Source organism: Calidris pugnax, unplaced genomic scaffold, assembly GCF_001431845.1.
Source record: "Calidris pugnax isolate Ruff unplaced genomic scaffold, ASM143184v1 scaffold55, whole genome shotgun sequence".
Taxonomy (NCBI): Eukaryota; Metazoa; Chordata; class Aves; order Charadriiformes; family Scolopacidae; genus Calidris; species Calidris pugnax.
Window position 1 is genome coordinate 3,508,107 of NW_015090832.1, and position 6,095 is coordinate 3,514,201.

At 50.1% G+C, this 6,095-nt stretch overlaps 1 long non-coding RNA gene across 1 annotated transcript in view; it reads left to right on the plus strand.

Annotated features, from left to right (window-relative positions):
• LOC106887631 overlaps nucleotides 1–4,837 on the plus strand; it is a 32,326-nt gene extending 27,489 nt beyond the window's left edge. The window contains exons 2-3 of the long non-coding RNA XR_001411938.1: nucleotides 4,176–4,260; nucleotides 4,748–4,837. This is a non-coding gene — a long non-coding RNA (uncharacterized LOC106887631). The remainder of the gene's footprint in view (nucleotides 1–4,175; nucleotides 4,261–4,747) is intronic.
• The last annotated feature ends 1,258 nt before the right edge of the window (nucleotides 4,838–6,095 follow it).

Genomic DNA, 6,095 nt, shown 5'->3' on the forward strand with positions numbered 1-6,095 from the left:
CGTCACCCCATTGCTGATTCTGCCGATAGTATGCACCGTGCTTCTTCCTTTGCCATGGAAACAGGTTTGGATGGGACCCAAAAGGGTAACGGCTCTGCAGCTACCTCTCTCTTGAATTCAGGCTGCAGGTTTGCCTCCTTGCCTGGCTTGCAGGGTTAGCCAGAGCCCTGCACCAGTAGCCCCATGGCTCACAGCCTGATGGACCTCCGCTAGCCCTGAGTGGCGGTGAGGACATCTGCAGAGAACTTCCATCCAGCCACGGTGATCCCCCCACCATGGTCATGGTCAGCCTGGAGAGGTGGAGACACGCGGCCAGGCTCTGCATCGTGGTGAAAGCACAGAGCCCCAATCCCTCCAGCTCGCCCCGTGGGGTGGCCAAGGACCCATCCACCCTAGACAAGCTCTGGGATGGAGGAGTGGGGAGCAGCTTCCTACCCTGCTGGCAGCTGGGTCCCCTTCCCAGCGCGGGTCACTGCTGCTGACACAGTTTCTGTGCCGGCACAGTGTGCGACAGCGGGGCACGGCTGCCGGTAAGCAGCGTAAATAGAGCCTCTCAGATGTGGTTATTTTGTTTTTCTCCCATCTTCTCCACAGGGGAAAGCTGCGAGCAGAGCTCGCCGCTGGTAGTTCTGGTGCATCAGGAGAAAAGGGGCTCGCAGCCCAAGGTGCACATCCAAGTGTCTGCAGGGCACGGTGGGCAGCTGGGATGGGTCTTCCTCTTCCACTTGGCAGCCATCCTGCAGGTGGTGGGCACAAAAGCTGTGTCTGGCCCCGTTTTGGGGCTCTTCTGCCCATCAGCATCCATGATGCTCCCTCTGTGCTACCTCGTGAGCCCCACCGCCTGCACCTGTGAAGCTGCTCAGCTCCCCAGCTCCTCTCCATCCCTGCCAGGATCACCTCACCCTCTCCCAGCTTCTCCCCACCTCCTCCTCACCATCCTCCTGGCACCCTGCAGATCATTTTCCCCCTCAATTTTCCCTCCTCAACTTCTCAAACCCCGTTATCACGAAATTCAGCAAACCCAGGGCGTTTTGGAAGGGCTGAGGGGATCTGTGAATTTGCTTTGAATATAGCAACATGTTTTGGCTAAAGGGAACAGGAGAACATTTCGAAAATGTCAAAATATTTTGTTTAGGCATTTTTTAAACAAAATGTTTCATTTGGTAGTTGAAAAAAAAAAAAAAAATTGGTTCAAAATCTCCAAAGCAAAACCTTCCCCCTTTTGTTTTGAGATGGCACCTGCGTGTGAGAATTCAAACTACAAAGGCACAAGAGCCGTTTTCATTACTAAATAATGTCCAGGCACCCATGGGAGTTTCTTTGGTGGAAGTCAAAATGTTTCAAAGGGAGTCAAAACATCTTTTTATTTTATTTTTTGCCCTGTTTCACTTGGTGGTGGGGGGCGGAAAATCTGTCCTTGCTGGGGCTGGATCAAGGACTCCTGTTCATTTTTGTGTTGGCTGCAGAGTAGAAATATTTATGACAACACATGTGGCTTGCTAGGGAGCTCAAATCTACTTCTCGCATTAGAGAGGGAATTAACGCTGGGGTCAGGTCCTCCGTGGTGACCCTCTCTGTCTCTGCTACTCTACTTTGGCTTCTCAGCCCGTAGGGCAAAGGGGGCAGAGAAAATCTCCTTTCTCCACGTCCAAGTTTGCTCCAGCCGCTGCTCTGCCCTCGAGATCCTGTAGCTTTCTCTCAAGAGAGGCTGCAATTTCTTTGTGTTTATCAGAACCTTTTCTTATTTCCTAATGTATCTGGCTGTCTGGCCCTTGTCCTCCTGTCCTCTCATCTCCACTAGCTCTTCTTGAAGACCACCAGTGGAGAGGAGCCTGGAGTCACGGTCCATCTCCCCCTGCCCAGTGCTGGCTGCATCAAGACCCTTCTGAAAGGCCTTCAGATGACACACATCCCATTTTTTGCCTGGTTTTCTAAGGCAATGATGTGCCGCAGTCATGCCAGCTGCCTATTTGTCTTTCTGCCATCTGTCTGGCAGTCTCCCACAGAGCTTTTAGAGCCAATGAGTAATTTCAAGCAAACTTGCCTGGAGACTCAGAGGTGGGGAGTTCCTATGAGCACAGTGACAACATGGAGTGGGGCTGGGGGGACCAAGTGGGGATGGGTGATGTCATGGGGTTTTGCCTCCTGGTGGTATCTCCAAGGCTTGGGTGGCTCTTCTGGTCCGGCTCACCATGAGCTGTCAGATGTAAAAGTACAGATGAAACAAAACTATTCAAAGACAAACATTTTTATAGCAGCCTTCCAGTACTTAAAGGAGGCCTGCAGAAAAGGTGGAGAGGGACTTTTTTTCAGGGGATGTAGCAACGGGATGAGGGGTAGTGGTTTTAAACTGGAAGAGGGGAGATTTAGATTAGATGTTAAGACGAAATTCTTTACTGTGTGGGTGGTGAGACCCTGGAACAGGCTGCCCAGAGACATCCATGTGCAGTTTCTGTGTACTGAACCTGGAGAGTTTGTTTAACCAAAAATCATAGAATGATTAGGGTTGGAAGGGACCTTAAAGAACATCCAGTCCCACCCCCTGCCCTGGGCAGGGACACCTCCCACCACACCAGGTTTCTCCAAGCCCCCTCCAACCTGCCCTTGAACCCCTCCAGGGATGGGGCAGCCACAGCTTCTCTGGGCAACCTGGGCCAGTGTTTGCGATGGCTGGGAGAGAGGGACTCACTGTGACAGGGCCAGGGCTTGTCTGCTTACTCAACATCAACCCTTATTTATTCTTGCTGGTCATGTCCAGCACCTCAAACCCTCCCTGCCAGCTGGTCCCAACCCTGGTGAGTTTCCATCAAGAGGAGCTGGGCCAACTCTTCAAGCTCAGCCCCACCATTAGCCTCACCATCCCCAAGAAGCTCATTCCCATCCTTAACCCTGCACTCGCAGAGCTCCAGGATTTGGGGATTTTTCAGTCCCTGCCACTTTTCACATTGGGCCAAAGCAGAGGACAGGGCAAAGTGCTCAGAAAACACCATCTCATCGCAGCGAGGAGGAGGAGGTGGCCAGGACACTTGTCAGTGTTTGCACAATAACAGGAAGAAAAGTGCAAACACAGCCCTTGCACCAGGGTGGAGGACCGGATACGGGGATGAGTGTAGAGCCTCCCTTGGTTTCGAAGTTGCCTGAGAAGTTCTACTGTCTCCATGCTAAAGCTAAAGGGAGAAAATGTACAGAGGAGATTTGGCTCAGAGATGTCTTCAGTTCATCTTCCAGCTCACATAGTCCATGGTTGTGGGAAATAAGAGGTCCTGCCCGAGGCCTCCATCTTTGCTGTCATGCAAAGCTGATGTTGGGGGTCAGTGGCTTTTCTCATGGGAGAATAGCCTAAAAAATAACCAAGAGGGTCTTGGCTTCTCTGCAGGAATTGAGCAAAATTGGCTTAATGACAAGAAAAAAAACGGGTGGAAGAGGTTTTGGGCCACAAGGCCATTTCTGGCTTTGTACTCAGTCTGAGACCAAGGGAGACGGGTTTGGAAGTCTTAGCATGACCCTGTCTGTTGACGGTGCTTAACAGTAAAATGCAGCTCAGCAGTGGGAATTCAAGGGTCTTTGCCAATTTAGTGCCATGGCAAAAATATTAGGAGATTCATGTCAACATCTGGAAATGTTTCATAGGAGAGAAAAAGAATAAGAAGTAAAACTAAGTTTTCGTAAAGCAAAATTTGACATTTCTAGCCAGAACGTCCTCAAGTTCTTGTGTTGGGAGTGGGCTCTGAACATTCCTCCCCTGACAGGACCAGGCTTTTCTTCTCTGAGGAGAAGCAGCTGCTGGGCATCCACCATGGATAGGACCTGCTTTTGGCAAAAGTCAGGGAGAAGAGTGGGGATGGCAGACGGCAGAGCACCAGCTTCTGCTCCAGGATGCCAGGCAGCTGCTCCTGCCACTGGGATATCTATTGCTTATGGCAGGAGGGTACCAGCTCCAAAGAAAGCCAGGAGCCCCTGGGTCTTTCTCTGGGGAATCCTGGTGGCCTGTTCCCCATGTTTGGCTCTCAACATGCTCCTTCAACAGCTGTGAAAAGCAAGGGGTGATGGGGAGTAGCAGTTCCCCACCAGCCATTGCTACTTCTTCTTCCATTGGCCAGACATGACCCATCTTGGTGCTTGGATCACACCTGGAACCCTCTTGCTAGGACTCATCTTTCCACCTCCTTTTACAGCTCCTTTCACCAGCACCTGCTGTGTGACACCACCCCAGTCACAGGCTTCCCCACTGTCCTGGAGTTCAGCTCCCAGCAATGGCACGTATGTGGCATCCCCCATCCTGCAGCTGTCTGGTGCAGCCCTTCCCTTCCCTTCCCTTCCCTTCCCTTCCCTTCCCTTCCCTTCTTTTCTTTTCTTTTCTTTTCTTTTCTTTTCTTTTCTTTTCTTTTCTTTTCTTTTCTTTTCTTTTCTTTTCTTTTCTTTTCTTTTCTTTTCTTTTCTTTTCTTTTCTTTTCTTTTCTTTTCTTTTCTTTTCTTTTCTTTTCTTTTCTTTTCTTTTCTTTTCTTTTCTTTTCTTTTCTTTTCTTTTCTTTTCTTTTCTTTTCTTTTCTTTTCTTTTCTTTTCTTTTCTTTTCTTTTCTTTTCTTTTCTTTTTTTTCTCCCTCTCTGTCACTCTGAAGACAATAAATACCTCCTTATCACACTGCTATTTGTGCCTATAGCTTAGCAGATAAGATGGCATGTTTGATTAGGCTCCTAAAGCTGCAGTGATGCCTTGGTTCATGAGTGGCTTATTTTCTCTCCGTAGCTGCCCTCCGTAAAGCTGCCTATGGATCACACATCGTCAATGTACTTGTGCCCACCCAGAGCAGCCTGGCAGAGCAGGAGAGGAGGGAGATGTATGGACCAGCAGGGGTTTTGGGGCTGCCTGTGGCCATTTCCCCAATCTCTTCCAAGATGTTGGGGCCAATGTGAATGTCCTGCTGCCCTGGAGCTGCCTTCTCCATCCTGCAACCTCAGCAGCTCCTGCTGGGCTCTGCCAGGAAACCTATCCTGTCTGGAGTTTTCCCAGTGCAGAGGTAACTGGGGCTGGTCAGAGGGGCCCTGAAGCTGGCACCTTCTCATGCGAAAAGGTGGAAGGTGGCAAAAAACATATTTGTAAACGTGGCACATTTATTATTGTCTGGAACCAGGAAAGGGAGAGGAGAAAAGGATCCGATCCACTTGAGAAAATGATGATCCTTTGGGGTGTGAGTGGGAGGAAAGGAGTGCAGCAGGGCTCGTGCCCTGCCTCCACACAGAGGACCAGGCTATGCTCTTGCACTAGCTCTCCAGGAGGTCCTGGAGATGGTGAAATACTCTAAAGGATGGCCTCCATTAATAAACACAGCTAACATCAGTGCTGGATGCACAGGCTGCGAGGAGTCTCTGGAAGCTGCACTAGAGGACCTTCAGTGATCCCTTCCAACCTCAGTTATCCTCTGAGCCTTTGAGATGGGGCTTAGTCAGCTGTTGGGCCACCAGGCTCCCCAAGACTGGGTCTCAAGAGTTTCTTCCCCAGGAGCCTCGCTGGCAGCTTTCCCCGCTCACCCTCCTGCCTGAGCACAGCAAGAGCCTTCACGGGCAGGGAGGGCTCTGGCCGTGCTTCCCTTTGAAGACGCCAGTGATCCAAGCAAAACTACTTATTTCAGGAGAAATAAGCCCAAGTTTTGATTTTCGCTTTGAGTCTTTTGCTCTTCAGAGCTCTCCCTTTTGAGATCTGCCAGGTTGCAGCAACGCTGCCATCGCCATCGGCCACCTCTGATGGAACAAATGTTCCCAGCTGTCATCCGTGCCAAGATCAATTTTTTTTTTGGTTCTGAATTTTCATAGAAAAGTTGTTTTTTCAACTTGAAATCTCAAGCTAAAACTGTTTATAGTGTTGACAGTCTTCTTTCCAAATTCCAGCCAGAAGCTGGCCCATTTGTACCCAGTAGGAGCAATCAGTCAATATGTAGAGGCCGTGGCTTCCCCCAAAGCATCACCAGGCCCCAGAGCTGAGCTGGTTTTTAGTAACTCTGCTCAACTTGGCATCACGGAGAGCTGGTTTGTTTCTGCCAGAAAGGAGCAACAAGGAAACTCCTGCGGTTCAAGTAACGAGAGAGAAAATCACCTGC